Genomic DNA, 20,819 nt, shown 5'->3' with positions numbered 1-20,819 from the left:
TTCTGCTTGCTCTGGGCTGTCTTTGTTGTTGTTCCTCGAGTTCTTGTAGACGTAGGGTTAGGTTGTTTGTTTGAAATGTTTCTAACTGTTTTAGGTGGGCCTGTATCGCTAGGAACTTCCCTCTCAGGACTGCCTTGGCTGTGTCCCATAAGTTTTGGGTTGTTGTGAGTTCGTTTTCATTTGTTTCCAAAAACCGTTTGATTTCTTCCCTAATATCATTCTTGACCCATTCATTGTTTAATAGCATGCTGTTTAATCTCCATGAATTTGAGCATTTTGGTTTTTTTTCCTTGGGGTTGGTTTCTAGTTTCAGTCCCTTGTGATCCGAGAAATTGCTTGGTATGATTTCAATTTTTTTGAAATTGTTGAGGCTTGTTTTGTGTCCTATCATGTGGTCAATCTTTGAGTGTTCCATGTACATTTGAAAAAAATGTGTATTTAGCTTCTTTGGGATGGAGGGTTCTGTAAATATCAGTAAAGCCCAGTTCGTCTAGGGTATTGTTCAATGCCACAATATCTTTGTTGATATTTTGTTTGGAAGATCTGTCCATTGTTGATAGTGGGGTGTTAAAATCCCCCACAATAATTGTGTTGCTGTCCATATCTTTCTTGAAGTCCTCTAAGATTTTCTTTATGTATTTGGGTACTCCTATGTTGGGTGCATATATATTTACAATATTTATGTCTTCTTGGTGAATTCTTCCCTTGAGTATTATGAAATGACCTTCACGGTCTCTCTTTATCGTCCTTCTTTGGAAGTCGATTTTGTCAGATATGAGTATTGCTACCCCGGCTTTTTTTTCCTGCCCATTTTCTTGGAAAATTTGTTTCCAGCCCTTCACTTTCAACCTGTGCAGATCTTTTATCCTGAGGTGGGTCTCTTGTAGACAGCATATGTGTGGGTCATGTTTTCTTATCCAATCAGCTATTCTATGTCTTTTGATTGGAGCATTTAATCCATTTACGTTTAAGGTTATTATTGATAGGTACTTATTCATTGCCTAGCAAATTAATTATTAATTTTAATAATCGAATTGTTAATTTCTGTGGCCGGCCGCTCTTCATGGTGTGGGCCCTGTTCCCACTGGGAGATGCACAGGACCCACACCCATGGATAGGTTCTCCTGTGAGGAATCAGGCTTGCAATGTACCTAGGCTGCTATGAGTCTTGCTTTTTGCCAAAACTCCCTCACCCTGAATTGAGGACATTTACTGCAAAGTAACTTCCTAAAATCCATGCTAAACCTTCCAAGGATGAGTATAACCAGTTCAACAACTTTTTTCCTTTACAGGTGCAAATATCCCTGTTCTTTGATGTGATTAGCAGCATTGGCTTCTTTGTTTTCTGTAAAAGGTGACCACCTAAAGCGAATCTGTACATAGTAAATGAAGACCATCATGTAATGGGTGGAGAAAATCCAATAAAGGCATGTCATGGCAGAGCCCAGGGTTTTGCTCCCCTTGAAAGAAAAGCCATGGTGTCCCTTTTCCTCCACTGGACTCGGTAGTCTATGTGAATGTCTCATTTCATCCATAATGACATGGACACTGCAGGCCAGTGTTTGTATCAAATTTCTTGGTATATCGTTATTGTTTGATTATAGCTGTTTTGAAAATCGTCTCTATGTGCTGACCCTGAAAGCCTCAGTCTTGTTAAAGGGGAATTTATTGTTTTCACCTCTTTTTTCATAAGGTGGTATAGATCCCAAGAATCTTCAAGTCCTAAAGATGTTATAATTACAATATTTGCAGTGAATTCAGGTTAACTAATGCTAACTTCTAATGTCACCCATGTTCCTCTTTATATGTGGCTAGTATTTCTCTATAGTTGTACCTTAATTTTGGAGAGCATTACCTAGAACATAGGCTGGATAGCACAAACACATAATTGCAGTTAATGTCTATAGCACAGATAATAACACTCTGATAAAAAATTATTTTGCTTTAAAAATGAAAAACTTTTTACTGTTGTTTATAATTCATATTAAAAGCAAAAATTATTACATATAATAGAAAGTTTATGTTTCAGAGTATTGAGCACTTGAAACTGCCTTTCTTTCTTCTGAATTAGCACTTACAATTAAATCATTTTATATTGAATTATATTCAGCTACTACTGGCATTATTAAAAAATTATCTGTATTTTAAGAAACATAGTATTGAAGATTAACTTTGCTATTATGGCCCCTTGAGCTTGATCTGTATGTTAAAATTTTCTATAAATATAAAAAGTCAATTTGTTAAATGGAGCCTAAATTCAATTAAAAAAAAAGAAAGAAAGTTGAAACCTAGTTATGATCTGAAGAGGTAGCACAATTTTGATTCTAAAAATTAATGCAGATGTCATAATAAGAAGACTTCATATATCAATATAGATCTAATTGTTTCTAATTATAAAAAAATTTCCTATTCAAACAGACACTTCTAGTGCATTATTACAAACATATATTGTGGTACCATCTAGCAAACTCTTAGCATATTTACCACATCACAAGGATTTTATCTTTTTTTAGTAGTGAACATATTTTTTTCTAAATATCTACAGAGTCATTGAAAATTGCAGTTTTTATGAAGTGGGATAACAACAAACCCTCAAAGATAATTCATAAAAATTATAGCTCATATGTATAATTTTCTGTTTATTATTATATATATTTATATACTTATGGTTTAAAATAAAAGTCATGTACTTTTATTTAAATAAAACTCTTTTATATAATTTTAAGATATGCCAAAATTTTATATTCTCAATTGTTTATTTCAGTGGTTTATAGGCAAAATAAAATCAAAGTTGTGTCTATTATATCTAGATAATATAATAAAGTGGGAAAACCCATAAATAAAATCTTTTCTAAATATACTATTTGTGATGACAGTGCAGTCATATTAGTATATAGAAGAAAATATCATAAGTGGGATAACATTTGATTAGAGAAAATCTACTACTTTTATGACCATAGGCAAATTGAACTTCACCATGCTAAGAATGATAACAACAAGATTATTGAGAAGTACTTGGTATAGAATAAATTCAACAAATTATTTTTCATAATTTATCCTCCAGTAAGTTAGTTTTAACTATTTGACAAGTTAATGTGTTCATAAAATATGCTTAAAAATGTAATTTACCAGCCCTGGCTGGCGTAGCTCAGTGGATTGAGCGCGGGCTGGGAACTAAAGTGTCCCAGGTTCGATTCCCAGCCAGGGTACATTCCTGGGTTGCAGGCCATAACCCCCAGCAACCGCACATTGATGTTTCTCTCTCTCTCTCTCTCTCTCTCTCTCTCTCTCTCTCCCTTCCCTCTCTAAAAATAAATAAATAAAATCTTAAAAAAATGTAATTTACCAAATATCCAATTTTTATTTACTGTCTTGACTCATTTGGCCTGATCTCAAAAATTCAATAAAAGCCCTGGCTGGCATAGCTCAGTGGATTGGGTGTGGGCTGCAAACCGAAGTGTGGCAGGTTCAATTCCCAGTCAGGGTACATGCCTGGGTTGCAGGCCATGACCCCCTGCAACCGCACATTGATGTTTCTCTCTCTCTCTCTCCCTCACTTCCCTCTCTAAAAATAAATAAATAAAATCTTATTAAAAATTTCAATAAATTTTGCACACTAACAGCCCAATATGGCAAAATAATTAGTCATGACTGTCAGTTCAGAAAATTAGTTCAAAATTTTGATTTTTAAAAAGTAACCATTTTATTAACTAATTTTTTTTCTAATTTTTTCAACTGGCTGGAGTCTAAAATTCAGTCTAGATGACCAAGTCATTTGGAAAGAAAAAGAACATGCAACAGAACACGCTGGAAATTACCAGGAGAATTTAATGTACTAAATAGTATTGCTCAAATTTTAGAAATATATCCAGCTTCACTAAGTTAAAGTATTTTTCCACTTAGCAAATGTACAAACAAAGCCACCCACATTTTTTTATGTATAGAAACAACTGTTCTTATTGTTTGGATTGATAGCTGATTTGAAGGTTGGGGCACAGGCTGGGTCACGAGCCTCATGATGTCAGTCTGTCAACTATCTCATTTCTCAAACACAGCATCCAGTTACTTTGGAAAAGGACTAGCCTGTTGGAACCTGACAGTTCAGTCACTGCCAGCAGTCTTATAAATAGCTGAACGAAACTGCAAACAGTAACCCTTTCACTTAGCACCAAAAAGGTTCTGCCCAGGAATCCAAAACCTGGGAGACTAAAACAGATTTAGCTCATGTCAAAATTAAATTCTGGTTTTTTATCTTATTTTTTTTAAGTCAGAGGATCTTTGCAACCAAGTGGACAACTTATCAACACAAATATTTAAAACCCAAATATTTAATCATAGGCATGAATTCCTATGATTAAAACTATATCAACTATTTTGCCTCTAGTATTAACATCTAAACAACACCATACTGATGCCATAGGGAAGCAAGGGTATCCATATATCACTGGACTATATGATAGCGGCAGAAAGGAATTCATAATAAAAGCTTTTTAGAGAAGGTTGACCTCTTGGATATAACTAAGCAGTCTCTGAGAAACAGACAGTGGTATTTCAACACTTAAATACCATGTTTTTTGCTAGGTTATTTCAGACACTGAAGTGATGCATTGTTTGGTTGTTTTGTACCTGTGTATACCATTAAATGCATCACATTATGGTATAAATTCAGCAAGTTTTAGTCAAAACATGCTATCTGAAGAATATTAAGGGGGGTAAAGTGTGTTTTCAATTTCTGCTTAATGGCCTAATAGAAATGTAAGTCACTTCTGTGAATGTAGTTATCTTCTAAACACTATAAGTGCTTTTTAATATATAGGTACTAAAATAGAATTCTCAATAATGTGGCACTTACTTACTCCCTCTTCCTTACCTACTTTTTGCATTCCTTTCATATTCTTCATTACTGCATGTAAGTTTCAATGTTTCTTTTACTTCTAGAATTAATTAACCTTAATACTAGACTGACATTTGCAAGGTTTACAGAACGACAGTGTCTTTGCAGTCAAGAATTATACAGACTGTATTTCTCAATTGTTTTCCTAAAAATATGTGTCTGTTAAAGCCTCATAGTAGTCTTTCACAATAATTATTGTAATCAATGAAAAATAATGTGTAGCTTTATTATCCTTTGCCATAAAAATAATGTCATTTGCTTTGCTGCTGCAGTCATTAAAATCTACCAGAGGATTCCTCCTTGTCTACTAGTATGTCTGCTAGGTACTGCTCCATATTTAACTCGCTTTTAGATCACAACATGGCTTTGAAAATTCTTTTATTTTTTTTCATTTATAACTGTACTGTTTGACCTTTTCTTCAGCAATATATCTTGTATATAAAATATCAGTGACAGAAGTATAGACATGGGACTAAGATGCAGTTAATTAAAAAAGGTCCCGTGAGATTGAAAAATGTTATGGGCCTAAATAACAAATATTTAATGCCAGGTGACTATTTATGTGAAACTGAAAGGCCAGAAAACATTTACTAGCTATTTGTAATTGACCAGCTATTACAGTTACAGTAATTTGATTACATTTGTGAACCCTGAGAAAGAAGATACTTACAAAGAAATGCTCTTGATGGCTCACTGAGCTAAAACAAACAAACAAACAGACAGATGGACAGACAAACAAAAACAGCCTAACAGCTATTCTCAGGGTCCTCACATGCAAACTGCACTTGAGAGAGAACCCTGCACTGAACTAGCTGCCTTTGCATTGTGTTTCTGCCATCTAAGCCAACCCTTATAAAGGAGTTCCTGGAATTCTATTTCAACCAATAAGACTGAAGTTTTCTATATCCAATCAGAGATGTACACCTATATCCCCATAATCTCCTTCATAGATGAATCAGAGTGGCTCCATTCTGACGAATCAGGATAGTGACTTTGACAAATGAAACTGCCATCTGTATGAGGATCAATCAGGGATCACTGGCAGGGATTTATGTTTATACATGTCAGCTCCCTTCTGACTCTGACAACATGCTTTCCATCCCGTGTCTGTCTCCAGCTGGAGCTGCATAGGAGATTGCCTGCCTCTGTCTGGAACTGAAATACCAAAGATATCTTACTGGAGCAGAGCAGGGCAGACCAATGCAGGGTAAAACACAACTGTAGGGAGCAGAGCAGAGCTGGAGAGGGACTTGGCTCCAGAACCACCTTTAACTATGCTGTTTTTATAACTGTGTCTTATCACTATTTTCAAATTTAATTTATTATGGTAACATTAGTCAATAAAATTGAATAAGTTTCAAATGTATAATTCTATAATATGTTATCTGTATATTGTATTGTGTGTTCATCATGCTGAATGAATTCTCTTTCCATCACCATTTACCCTGCTTCACCATCTTCTACCTCTCCCACCCCCTTTTCTCTCTGGTAATCACCATAGTGTTATCTGTGTCTTTGAGCTATTTTTTAACCTCAAAAGTATTTTACTTTTGAAATATTTTGTTGTTAAATAATCCCTTCACATTTTCATCCAGCTTTCTTACCCCTTTCCCTCCTAAGAGCTATTCTCCCCCCAAGAGCTATTTATGAGTGTGTTTCTACTTTGTTTGATTATTTTGTTCATTAGATTCCACATGTAAGTGAAACCATACAGTACTTGCTTTCCTCTGAATGGCTTATTTCATTTAGCATAATACTGTCCAGGTCCATCCATGCTGTTGTAAAAGGTAAGCTGTGCTATATCACTATTGGACTTTTCCACAGCTGTGCTATTTTCTCAGCCATGCTGTATCACAACAGAGGAGCTTTTCACTGAATAAAGTTTCTTTCTTCACTGCACCCTAAATTGGGTTTTCCTGTTGAAGGTTAAGTTGGCACCAATGACTATTACTGACACATTTCTGATTCAAACTTTTTGTACTTATAGTAAATTGAAACATTTAAGCTATCAGCTATGCCAGATACAAATAAAAATTAATTCAAGTTTCCTGTAAGTTAGACAATATAATAGAGTTCTACAGACCTGGTTATTTTTTAATGTCAATGTTCAAATATTTTAAAAATTCATTTACTGTTCAGAATTTCACTGTGTGAAAATTTGTATGGATTAATTAAACCAAATATATCATGCAAGAGGTAGCTTTCCCACTCACTTACTGTTCTATCTAACTTCAAGTATATGCCAGTTAATATATTGAATAACTAAGTTATTTAATCACTGATTCAAAAAAAATGCCGATTGTTCATAGGGATTCCAAAGCAATAAAAAAACACTATTATTAAAGGCAAACTTGACTAAAACATATACTCACACCCTTAATAACTTGAAGCTGAAGCTGGTATGAGATATCAACAACTAGTAATCCAGCAAGGAGAATCTTTCTTTGACACTGCTAATGACTACAGTGCAGGGTATGTTGAAGAATTCTGGTACCAGAAGTTTTATTTAAAATCTGAATGTTCTGTAGTAAAAAAATGGAAACTTCTCAAGAAATTTTTTTAAGCTCAAAAGCTTCCTGGTACCAAACACCTCACCTTCATTAAGAAGGTTTTGGCTGCAGTCTTCCAACTTGAAAAAAAATATCAATGTTCCTATAAGCATAAATTCGGAATCTTATTTTGGTTTAAACAACTACATAGTATTCACTCTGGTCAAACATTTCTCTTTCTTTAATTCTTTCTTTAGTGTTGTTCAAGCACAGTTTTCTCCACTCTCCTCCCACCATGTCCCCTGCTCCATCCATCCCAGCTTCCCACTCTTAAACCCACCCCTTTTGGCTTTGTCCATGTGTTCTTCATACACATTCCTTGATGCTCCCCCATCATCTATTATCCCTCACCCTCCTCCTCTTATTACTGTCAGATTATTCTTTATTTCAATATTTCTGGTTGTATTTTGCTTATTTGTTTGTTTTGTTGATTAGGTTCCACTTATAGGTGAGATCATATGGTAATTCCCTTTCACTGCTTGGCTTATTTCACTTAGCATAATGCTCTCCCATTCTATCCATGCTGCCATGAAGGGTAGGAGCTCCTTCTTTCTTCTGTTTAGTATTCCATTGTGTAAATGTTCCATAGGTTTTTGATCCACTCATTTACAGATGGGCACTTAGGCTATTTCCAGCACTTGGCTATTGTAAATTGTGCTGCTATGAACACTGGGGTGCATAGATGCTTTTGAATTGGCATAATTCTTAGGATTCTTAGGGTATAATCCCAAGAGTGGAACTGCTTTGTCAAAATGCAGTTCCATTTTTAGTTTTCTGAGGAAATCCCATACTGTTTTCCATAGTGGCTGCACCAGTCTGCATTCCCACCAACAATGTAATAGGGTTCTCTTTTCTTCACAACCTCACTAGCACTTGTAACATGGAGGAGAGTTTGCAACTGATCTACTGGAGATACTCATATGCTTTGTGGACTTATCAAAGGCAATGTTGTTTTTTCTAAATGAGTCCAATTTCAAAATTTCAAATACTCATATAAAAATTCTATAATATATGTGTACTTGGATGTTTCAGGTACATTTTCTAATATTTTAGCCATAGCACACCAAAAATAGCAATTTCAAGAGAAAAAGATAAAGTTACAATAAATCTGATCCATTCAGTATCATAACAAAATACATCCTGGAGGAACTTTTATATGGTAAGCAAGATAGATAGATATATTTACTTGCTCATTCATCAAGTCAACAAAAATGCCTACTACATTCCTGGCATTTTGCAAAGTGCTAAGGATAAAATAATGAACTATATACCTATATATTCCCTGTTTTCATTGAGCTAAGAAGCTATTGAGGGTGGAGAATGACAGATTTTAATCAAATAATCATATTAATAACAGCATACTTACAAATTCAAATAAGTGATATCAAATAAAATGTACCCTATGAAGTCTTATAATAAAACAAGCTCTTCTAGGTAGTGGGGTGAGGGGGTATTGAAGGATGAAGAACAGTACAGTGAACACTCAAGTAAAAAACATTATCTGAGAACCATGGGGATTCTGAAGACTTTGGTAAAAGCAAACTTTGTACATTTTTACAATTATAAGAATCATGAATCTTAAACAGAAAAAAAGCCCCATTCTTAAGAAGAATCAAGCTGCCATGATGAGTAATTAGCAGGATCACCACACAACAACTTAGATTATCCAAATGTGAATATAATAGCGATCTAAAATATTATAAAGTACGTATTTTAAAATAATTAAAAATATAAAAGAAGGAATAGAAACTACAAAGTAAGATAGGACACCATGACAGTAGATATAGAGATTTGAAAACAAATATGTTTAATTAATTAAAGAAAATATCATTTAATGTAATAATTAACAGATAGGGAACTGTTAAAATGGTATTTATAAACAGAAAGATGGAGCTGAAGAAAATCACTTAATAAATATAAAATGTAGCAAAGAGATATAGAATAAAATACAAGTTGATTATGGATTAATGGCACAGAATAGAGAAGCCAGAAATAATCCCATGCCTATATAGTCAATGAATGTGCAAAAAGGGATGCAAGAACATACAATGGGGGTAAAGACAGTACATTCAATAAGTGGTATTGAAAAAATTGGACAGGCAAATAAAAATTTCAGACAAAACCACTTCCTTACACCACACACAAGAATAAACTCAAAATGGATTAAGAACTTAATTGTAAGACTCAAAACCATAAAAATACTAGAAGAAAACAAAAGTCCTCTGTGTGGGATTTCTGACTGCAATTCAGGATACCTACCACTAGGTGGACTGTTGTTTACTTGCAAAGAGAAAGTGTCCAGAGATATTTGATATGACATAAAAAGGCAATTGTTTAATAAAAAGATGATGCTGATAGATATACATATATAGGTAAATAGGTAATAGGCACATAGATGATAGAAGATGGATAGATAAATGGACACAGATGGTAGAGATATGCTGTTAACAGAATAAATATGAATTAAATATTAGTTATCTACTTAGAGTTAACAACTACAGTATAATGGTAATATCAATGTAGTTTAAGCAAAACAGAATGAACTGTCTCCAGACAGTCCATTCCACAAGAGCAAATGTAGGCTCTTGGTTTTTTGCAACCTACTAATGTAATTTTTTGATAAATCATATGATTACACTGACTTCCATGCTCTATAAATAAAGAACTAGGTGGTTTCTACATTTCATAGTATCATTTGAAGCAGTATATGAAAAAATTGAATTCAACTCTTTCAGGAACCTGGTACAATTTATATTTTCTTGTAAAATTTAAGTTTTAGTTACTGTTTCACAAAAAAAAATTATTTTTAGAAATTCAAGATATTTGACAACCACAGCCCAGGTTAGTCTTGACTATGTTCAGGTTCTATAAGTTCTTATTTTATCTCTTAATGCCAAAGAACTGTTCCAAGTCTGTCTGAGGACAAACTGGTCTGGAAGCTGTTGCTGTGATATCAAAATGCTACCCCTGTTACTGAGAGTCTTGTAACATCCCTGAGACTACCCCTTTTCTCCTGGTAATCTGTTTCCAGAGCTAGGAATGTTTTCAGCTATCTGGGCTCTGCGTATGTTCGTCCTTGCATTTCATTTCTAGCATATACACTTTCACTGCAAGTCTTCACCTGGACAAGTCACTTAGTTCTGCTGAGTCTCTCTTCCTGCATCTGTAAACTAAAAATAATAGAACTTGCCTGTAATAGTTATACAAGAATTTAAAGGTTAATATGTATGAAAATCAACTAATATATGGGAATAAGTTGGCACATATTTTGAAAAACTAGTGTTTTTTTAAATTTAGAGAAAAAATTCATAGATAACATGAAATTCTGATGACATAATCTCAAACAAACCTGAATAGGAATAAAGAAGGGGCTAGCTCTCAGAGGAGTTCAGAAGTAAAAAGGACAAGAAAAATTTGTTGCTGTGATGTTTTAAAATAGAATGAAGTAAGGCTTGAAAAGAAAACTAGGAGTAAAATATCATTCAGCTGGGCATATAAAAAAGGCAATTAAAATTAGTTAGGTGAAGATTAATTTTAGTTATCAGTGTGATGGAGTTGACCAACAGATTGATGTTACATGAGACCTTTTTTTAACAGAAGTAGAGTCTACAATGAGGGAGGTGCTAACCCTTTTCTGTTTGCCTCAGGTCACATTTCAATTAAAGTATTACATTTGATTCCAAATAAAATATTTACTGGTTGTCATTTAAGACATAGTTGCCAATGACCTAGATGAATGAATAGGAAGTAGAGGGTTCATATGGAAGAACCCTCCATGTAAAATTCACAGTTTAAAATTTTTAAACTGTGAATTTAAGATAGAAAGTCTACTTGACAGTCATGGTTTACTATTTGAAGGTCCCAGTCAAAACTGGAGGATGTGTGAGTTTGCCAGATAAACTACAGGACGATCACTTAAATTTGAATTTCTGATAAATAATAAGTAATGTTTTATTGTATTGGGACATACTAACACTAAAAAGTATTTGTTGTTTATATAAAATTCAAATTCAACTGGACATTCTATATTTTTATCTGATAACTTTGACAAACCTAGGGATGTGTTATAAGGAAGTGTTCAGTGGGCAGAAAACACAATGAATGAGTTGAGATAGGAGTCAGATAAAAATCTGCATTAGTGAATTTAACATTGTATCAAACTGACAGTCTTTCAGTATTTAATTGACATTAATATAAGTATTTTACTATTGATAATGGTCAGAAATAAAATTTTGAAATCATTGAAATTTAAGATATTTTAAGTACTAAAACTTTAGAACATTAGAAAAAGTTTCTCTGCTGGAATCAACCAGATTATGCACTACTCACTCTCCTGTATCTGGGGTGAATTCTAGCTGGCTATCTGTGGAGTGCAACTGTTGGGTGCCAGCTTCTTCCTGTTCTCTTAAGCTCTCCCAAGTAGAGAGAGCCTTTAGGAACACTGTGCAGGGACAAGCAGCTCCCTGTCTGATACCCTGTCCAGCTTGACACCTTACACCTTTCCTTCCCTAGAAGAGATTGGAGGGACATCAGAAGCTGATGAGTGTCAGTTGACAATTGAGTGCTAAGTAGAAGATGTTGTGCTTTGTGGTTAAGATACTCATGTTGGAATTAATGAAAGGAGGCAAAGAAGGGATACAGGAAAGAGATTGTAGTGAACCACTAAAGGTAAATGAAACTTCTGACCAGTGTCTGAAATAAAGATTCATGCCTACAAAAGTGAGGACTGCACTATTAAAAAACACATGGAATCCTGAGATAACATCACTGAAAACAAAAAAAGAAATTTGCTCTGAGAGCAAAGTATAAACCATTAGCAATAGCAACTGAGAACTTTAATACTGACAAATTTTTTAGCTAAATATAATAAGTAAGACAAGTATGTAGATACTTAAACATCTATCAATTGTAGGTATATGAGTCATGGTTCTCCAGATAAACAGGACCAATTTCTATGTAAAGAGGTTTACTGTAAGGAATTGGTTCATATAGTTACGGAGGCTGGAAATTCAAGATCTTCAATGTGGGCCAGCAGACTCTGGGGAACCAATAATGTAGACCTAGTCCTAAACCTGGAAGCCTGGAGACTGAGAAGAGCAAATGATACAGTTCCAGTTGAAGGCCAGCAGTCTGAGACTGAGGAGAGCTGATGGTACAGATGAAGATGGAAGGCAGTCTGATGGAGAAATCCCTCTTGCACCATGAGACCAATTGCTTTGCTCTATTAAGACTGCAATTGATCCACTCATTTGCTGATGGGCACAGCAAATGAGTGGATCAAAAGACGATGGTACATTTACACAATGGAATTATATGCAGCAGAGGGAAAGAAGGAACTTATACCCTTCGTGACAGCATGGATGGAACTGGAGAGCATTATGCTAAGTGAAATAAGCCAGGCAGTGAGGGACAAATATGATATTATATCACCTTTTACTGGAACATAATCAACAAAAGAAAAAAATCAAACAAAATATAACCAGAGACATTGAAATTAAGAACAGTCTAACAATAGCCAGAGGGGAGGGGGAGGGGACAGTGGGAGAAGGGTTTTCAGGAACTACTATAAGGACACACAGACCAAACCAAGGTGGAGGGTGGAAGCAAGGGAAGGAGGTGGGCTTGTCTGGGGTAGAGGGGAGGGCTGGGGAAGAAATGCAGACAACTGTAATCGAAGAACAATAGAGTAATTAAAAAAAGAAAGATATCATAAAAAAAAATTTTTAAACTGTAATTTAGTGGATAAGGCCCACAGTTCACCAATTTACATTGGTTTTGGGATTTTATCCAAAAACATCCTCAAAGTTTACGTATTAAACTAATCATTCCAGAAGATACATATCACATTTAGTTTATTTATTCATCTACATTTTGGTTATTGTGAATAATATTGCTATGAACATGAGTATACAGTTAACTGTTTGAGTCCCTGCTTTGAATTATTTTGCATATAAACCCAGAATTGCAATTGCTGGATCATATGGTAGTGCTACGTTTAATTTTTTGAAGAACCGGCACAGTGTTCAATAGTATCTGTATCATTTTACATTTCCACCAGCAGTACACAAGGATTCCAACTTGTCCATATATTTCTCAATCCTTTAAAAAAAACAATAGCTATTTAATAGGTGTGAAGTGATATCTTATTAGGATTTTTATTTTTATTTCCTGAATGTTAGTGATGTTGAGCATCCTTTCATATGCTTATTAACCATTTGTATAACTCCTTTGAAGAAATTTCTATGCAAGTTCTTTGTCCATTTTTTAATCAGGTTGTTTCTTCTTTGTTGTTGAGTTGTAGGAGTTTTCATATATATCCTGGATATTATTTCCTCATCTGATATATTATTTTAAAATGTTTTCAGCCATTCTGTGAACTGATTATTTGTTCTCTTGCTCTTGATAGTGTTCTTTGATGAACAAAAGTTTTAAAATTTTAATTTTTAATTTTTTTTTAAATTTTGATACTATTATAGATATCCCACATTTCCTGCTCCTTTGCCATCCTCCACCCATGGTACACCCTCCCAGCCTTCACCACATTGTTGTGTGTCCATGGATTATGCATATATGTTATTTGGCTAATCTCTTCTGACCTTTCCCACACCCTTACTCTCTGAGATATGTCAGTGTGTCTCATGTATCCATGCTTCTGGTTTCATTTTGCTCATTGGTTTATTTTGTTCATTTGATTCCACATATGTGTGAGATCATATGGTATTTGTCTTTCTCTGACTGGCTTTTTCTTACTTAGTATAATATTCTCCAGGTTTGTCCATGCAGTTGCAAAGGGTAAGAGTCCTTTTATTTTTACAGCGGGGTAGAATTCAATTGTGTCAATGTACCACAGCTTTTTATCCACTCATCTACTGATAGGCACTTGGGCTGTGTTCAAACCTTTGCATTTATAAATAATACTGTATGAACATAAGGGTGCATATATTATTTAAAAAAAATATTTTGTATTTATTTTTATAGAGGGGAAGGGACAGAGAAAGAGAGGGAGAGAAATATCAATGTGTGGTTTCCTCTCTCCCATCCCTATTGGGGACCTGGCCTGCAACCCAGGCATGTGCCATAGGCTGGGAATCTAACAAGTGATCCTTTGGTTTGCAGGCTGGCATTCAGTCCACTGAGTCACAACAGCAAGCATTATTCTTTGTGATTAGTGTTTCAGGATTCTTAGGATATATTCCCAGAAGTGGGGTCACTGACTCAAAGGCAGTTCCATTTTTAAATTTTTTAGAAAACTCCATATTGCATTCCATAGTGGCTGCATCAGTCTATATTCCCACCAATAGTACACTAGGGTTCCCTTGTGGGATAATACAATAATGGGATAGTTCTTTTTATCATTGTGCAATTACAATTGTCTCCTTCTTCCTTCCATTACTCTACCCCACCCTACCCACCCTCACCTCCTACATTTAATCCTTCCCCTTCATTGTCTTTGTCCAAGGGTCTTTTATACTTGTTCCTTGATGACCCTTCTCCTTCTTTTCCATGTTATCTCCATACCCCCTCCCCTCTGGTTGCTGTCAGCTAGTTTTTTTCACAACTTTTAATTGTTGTTCAAGTTTTCTCCATTTTCTCTCTACCATTTCCGCCCACCACAACCATCCCCATTTCCCACCCTTGATCCTACCCCCCATATGGTTTTGTCCATGTGTCCTTTATACATGTTTCTGAAAACCCTTCCCCCATTTACCCCCATTTCCCCGTCTACCTCCCCTCTGGTTACTGTCAGTTCATTTTTCATTTCCATGTCTCTGGTTATATTTTGCTCGCTTGCTTATTTTGGGATAATTTTCTTAGTTTCTCTTTCTGATAGTTCATTAGTGGTGTATAACATTACTACCCACGCCAGGACAGTGTGACTCAGTAGTTTAGAGCATTGTCCAGTGGACCTAAAGTCCATGGGTTTGATTCCTAGTCATGGCACATACACAGGTTGCAGATTCTATCTCCTTTGGGCATGTACGAGAAGACAACAAATCAATTTTTTCTCTCTCATGTCAATCTCTCTGTTTCTCTCTCTCTGTCTCTCTCTCTCTCCCTCTCTCCCTCCCTTCCACTCTTTCTAAAAGTAATGGGGGAAAAAGTGCTCAGTTAAAAAAATATATAAATTAAAAATGCCACCAATTTCTCAATATTTATTCTGTCTTCTGTTACTTTGCCAAATTCATTGATTAGATCTAGTACATTTTCAGTGTTTGAGGTTTCTATGTATACTATCATGAATAATGACAGTTTTACTTTCTCTTTTGTAATGTGGATGAGTTTTATTTCTTCTTCATATTTGATCACTGTGGTTAGGATTTTCAGTACTACATTGAATAAGAGTGGTAAAAGTGAAATCCTTGATGGGAGCCATCCTGCCTTGTTTCAGGAGTGAGGGTCTGTCTGCCCCTTCTCTATAAATCCTTAAGTCCTTCCCTGATTGCCTGTAGTGACTGTGTCTGTCTTAGGTTGTCCCTCCCTTGAGGAATCTTACCCATCACTGGCTAACCAGTCACCTGCCTGAGCCAAGCAGGGGGAAGTGAAGGAGAAAAGAGCTGCACTTCTGCCAGAAGGATACGTTCTGCCTCCTGTGGCTCATGACCCCAAGGCCTTTTCACTCAGCCCTAGCTATGGGAGTCTTGTCCATTAATGAGGCTACAGTCTCTGAAACCGGGCAGGACAGCTCCTATCAACCTCCCCTTTTTTACTGGTTATATATTCAAATCGGATAAGCCTGCTACTTGCTTTTCATGTATATGATCCCTAGGAAATAATTTGTACATACATTTCAAGGCACAAAAGACCACAAAGATTAGGAGACATCTTATAGCTCTCATGACCCAGACACAAAAATTTAGTCCTTCAAACCAAATCCTTGGATTGAGCCATTGTAAGTTGTCATGCAGGGTCTGAAAGACCTCATGTTTAGTAAATTTTTAATGTCCTAAAGTTATTGACATAGCTTAAGCTGGAGCTGATCAATTTTTTTCCTTGAGATTGGTGGAAAGGACCCTTTGCATGCGATGCTGGACTTTCTTTCATGAGTGCTGACTGGAGTTCCACTTCAGAGGGGTGACACACAGCTTAGAGAAGCTTGGATTATAAGTGAGTTGTTGGCAGATAACAAGATCATCTTCATCATCTGTACTATTTCTTCCTGGTTTGAGGAAGTCCAATAGAATATAGGTGGGTCATAGAGCAGGGTAGCCTTTTCTATGATATGGTTTCACCCTCTTTGCTGGCAGCTCCAAGGGGCCTTCCAGAGAGGAGACACAAGCGTACCCTTTTCCCCAAGTTAGTAAATCAACAGTTCCTTTGTGGCTAGTGAGGGAGGAAAAACAAACTATTCAATGATTTCAAATTTTGAGGTTAATGTCTAGATTGAATCACTTGATTGACAAGACTTAGCTCAACCCTAATGAGTGGGGAGAGACTCATTCAACCTCTCCTTTTAAAGTAGTAAATAAATTAGTAAGTTGGTGTTACCAAAGTTTTAATTAGAACTTTTCAGTCCCATGGAGTTATTTGATAACCATTAGCTATGGCCCTTAGCAGTCTTTTCACTTTCTCCTGTCACTTTTTCCTGTTTAGCCTGAGGTCTGATCCTTGCCCTCTTCTGAGAGGGCTCCTCTTCTACCAGCCTTAAGCCCTTAACCCTTAGCTACCTGGTTTGCAATGGGCAAGGAGCAGTATGAACAAGGCTCCACGTGGCAGCTGAAAAACAGCCTGGGATTTAAAAGTGTCATTTTTTTTTCTCTGCTTGGAAAAACAGGCCCCCTGCTATTTCTGCAAGTTGTAATGAATTTTAGCATCAAGTTAATTGCCCTATTATTCTCTGGACCTAGTAGCTCCTATGTCCAGAATCTTCAGTGTTTTAAAGACTTTGGTGCTTAATTTTCCTTCTTATTTTTTTCTACTTCTTCTTCCCTTCTTTAGTTATTCACTCTAATGTCCTTTCTTCCTATGCTACACATGAATGTGGCATAAGTCCTTTTCTTTCATTCCTTCTTACCCTTCTTCACAATCCTTCACTTTCTTAATTCCTTCTTTCTCTTTTCTTTCTTCCATTTTAATTATTTCTTTTTTCTGTTTCCCTTATACAATCCTCCTTCAGCTTTCATGGACTATCTTGACTCACACAGGCCCTCTTCGACTTACACAGACCCTCTTTAACTTACACAATTCTTTTTCAACTCTTCAAGCCCTATTTAGTTTGCCCTTTTAACTCGTCCAGACATAACCAACTTTAGAATAACTCACATTCAATCCAATTTTTTTCAAGATAAAATGCTATAATTTATACCTTTCATTACCAAAACCAGATTTTTCTCAATTTAATTAAATTTCTCAACTTTTAATGATAATCAAAAGTAAATAATTAGCATGCTTTAGATTGACAAATTTATGAGCACATTTCTTAACTTTCAGAAACAGTTTTTTACCTCCTGGAAAATATATTTACATTTTTTTAATTCTTGGTGATTACTGCATTCCTTGAGTGTGCTCAGAAGTGAACTGTCTCATTACCTAGTGCCCTTCACTTTAGGGAGGCTGTAGAAGAGGGAGAGAGGATACTAAGCTTGGCATAGCTTGTTCCCAGTACTGAAGCAGTTTCTGGCCTCCAGAAGGAGGCCTCAAAGTGTTTAAAAGACAACTTTTCTTATTGAAAAGAGCTCCTGAGATTTTTATTGTCTGAGAGGGGAGTGAGATCTTTTTTGGTCTTTAAACAATCGATTTAAATTATATCTGAGTAGAACCCTTATGATGTAACAACATTAGAGATTTCATTCCATTTACCAAAGGTCTACCAAAACATATGAGACTGAGACTGAGCCTGAGCTGTTCCTTTCAAAACAGGAACAACAAAACCCAAAGCAAAGACAAAATTCAAGAAACTAGTATTTTCAAATTAAATCCTCTAAGAGGAGGGAGTGAGACACTAACTTTAGAATCTTACCTCACACCACCTGGTACTACAAATGACCCTGACAAAATCTAAGTAGCATGAAGCCCAAATAGCACAGACATTATCTGAAATCAACTGGTACCACAAATACACAAAAGGTCAAACAGCAGAGACACTATCACACACCAACCAGTACAGTGAACAACTTTTAAAAGCTGAAATAGCACTGCCCAAACAGCAGAGGCAGAAGATTCTAGGGTTATCAAAGCAAGTTTCTCAAAAGACAAGAAAGCAAGTAGTTCTGGTTCTGCTTATCTAACCCAAAATGGCTGCAAGACAGGTGGCCCTGAAAGAAATCTCCTTTCCCTTATCAGACACACTGGCAGCATAATAAAAAATCTCTTGCTACTGCTGGTCCCTTACATGGAATGAAAGGCGTCAAATCCCATCTGTCTAGGTGTGCCTGTCTGAGGTGATGGCTCATGGCCTCCATATTTCCAATATTTTCTAACAATGCTAAGACAAATGGAGAAGTTGGTCCATACATGCTGCAAGCAGTTTTTAGCTCTTTAAGGGTCTTAAAAGACAAGGGTTGTAGACTCTCTGATGTTGATTTGGGTTATTTAGATATGGTCTTTCCATCATTGGGTAAAAAGCAAAACCTGTTACATCTTCACCTTCTTCACGAGCCTTCCACAATGCCCTTTGTAAGGCAGGTGCTTCCCTGGGCAGAGGAAGCTCAGACCTGATCTTTTCCCATGGCCCCTTAGGTCGGGCACCAAGCCCCAGAGAGGGTAGCCTGACAGCAGCCTCAAGGAAGCCCTTGTCCTCTACAGACAGCACTTAAAGTTGGCACACCAGTCCCTGCATATGAGAATTTTCAGGGTCTTGAAAATCATCATTTTCCTCCTCCTCAGAATCCTCCTCCTCTCTCTTCCTCTCTGTCCTCAGTTTCCATAGTATAAGCTGGCTGAAGAGGTTCATCATTGCGCTCAGCCCGGGGTGCTGGTGGAGCCAGGGAGTCATTGGCAGTTTTGGCAGGAGGGAGGTGTACCCTTCCCTGTTGAGGACAAAGTATCTGTTATTGGTTTCTTTACTTTCAGTTCCTCCATCTGCAGATTGAGCATATCACAAATGAGAGACCACAAAGTGAAAGTAAACATGGGCATTTGCACTGGCCCCTCAATGTTTCACCTACCTTAGCCATGTAATTTCATTAATGGTTCCCTCATCTGGAAACCAAGAGCAAGTCTGCCAGACAAAGTCCAGGAACTCCTCTAATCAAGAGCTATGCAGATTGGTTCCCTTTCTGTAAGCATAGATTTAAGCATTTGCACATAAAGCCACCTCTCAGCAAATCCTGCATTCCCCATGTTTTACACCTGCCTGAAAACTCAATTCCAATTCACTCCTTACCTCACTTCAAGACTTGCAGTCACACTCGGGAGCATCTTCTTGCCTGATTAATGAGTTCCCTGGTACTCAGGGTCCCTGTTCAGTGCGACTTGCCACTACCAGCATGGAGTGGAAGTCCCTGAGTGGGGGCAACAAGAGATTAAGAAAGACACAACAATGACAGTTTAAGGAAAAGTGGGGGCCAGGTGGGGCATTGTCCTCTGATGGAGAAACAATGACCCTGAACATGGTCTCCATGTTTATTTTATAGGGGTTGGTTATCTAAAGCTCAAGGAGGTTTTGCAAAGTTAGGGAGATGCTGCAGGTACAGATTGTTCAGTACCCAGGCTATTTAAATGATAAGTGTTTCTTCTGCAAAAGTTACAGTTACATTCAGCTGAAGCTTGCAGTTATCTATTCCCTTCTCAACCCCCATGGGTTCCAGTGTTGTAGCCGCCAGCTTGGATACACCTTGCACTCAACCTTAGCTTTGACACCAGCCCTCACCTTCCTGCACACATCCCTGTCTTGTTCTGGATCTTGAGGGAAACATTTAATTTTTGCCCAATGACTATGATGTTGGCTGTAAATTTTCTATATTAAGCCTTTATCTTTTGACAGTTTTTATCATAAATGGGTGAAAGATTTTATCAAGTGTTTTTTCTGCATGTATTGATATCAATATGTTACATTTAACTTTCATTTTTTATGTGATATATCAACTTTATTGATTTGAAAATGTTGTACCATACTTGCATTCCTAGAATAAACCCCTCTTGATAATGGTGTATGATCTTTTTAATGTATTGTTGGATCTGATTTGCTAATATTTTGTTGGGGATTTTAGCATCTGTGTTCATCAGGGATAGTGGCCTATAATTTTCTTTCATTCTAGTGTCTTTATCTGGTGTTGGAATTAGGTAATTAGGTTAATGCAGTCTTGGTAAAAAGAGTTTGGAATCCTTTTCTCCTCTTGAATTTTTTGGAATAGTTTGAGAAGGATGTGTTATTTCTTCTTTGAATGTTTGGTAAAATTCATCAGTGAAGCAATGTGGTCCAAGACTTTTGTTTGCTG

Source organism: Phyllostomus discolor, chromosome 10 (genome assembly GCF_004126475.2).
Source record: "Phyllostomus discolor isolate MPI-MPIP mPhyDis1 chromosome 10, mPhyDis1.pri.v3, whole genome shotgun sequence".
Taxonomy (NCBI): Eukaryota; Metazoa; Chordata; class Mammalia; order Chiroptera; family Phyllostomidae; genus Phyllostomus; species Phyllostomus discolor.
This window is presented reverse-complemented; position numbering follows the sequence as displayed.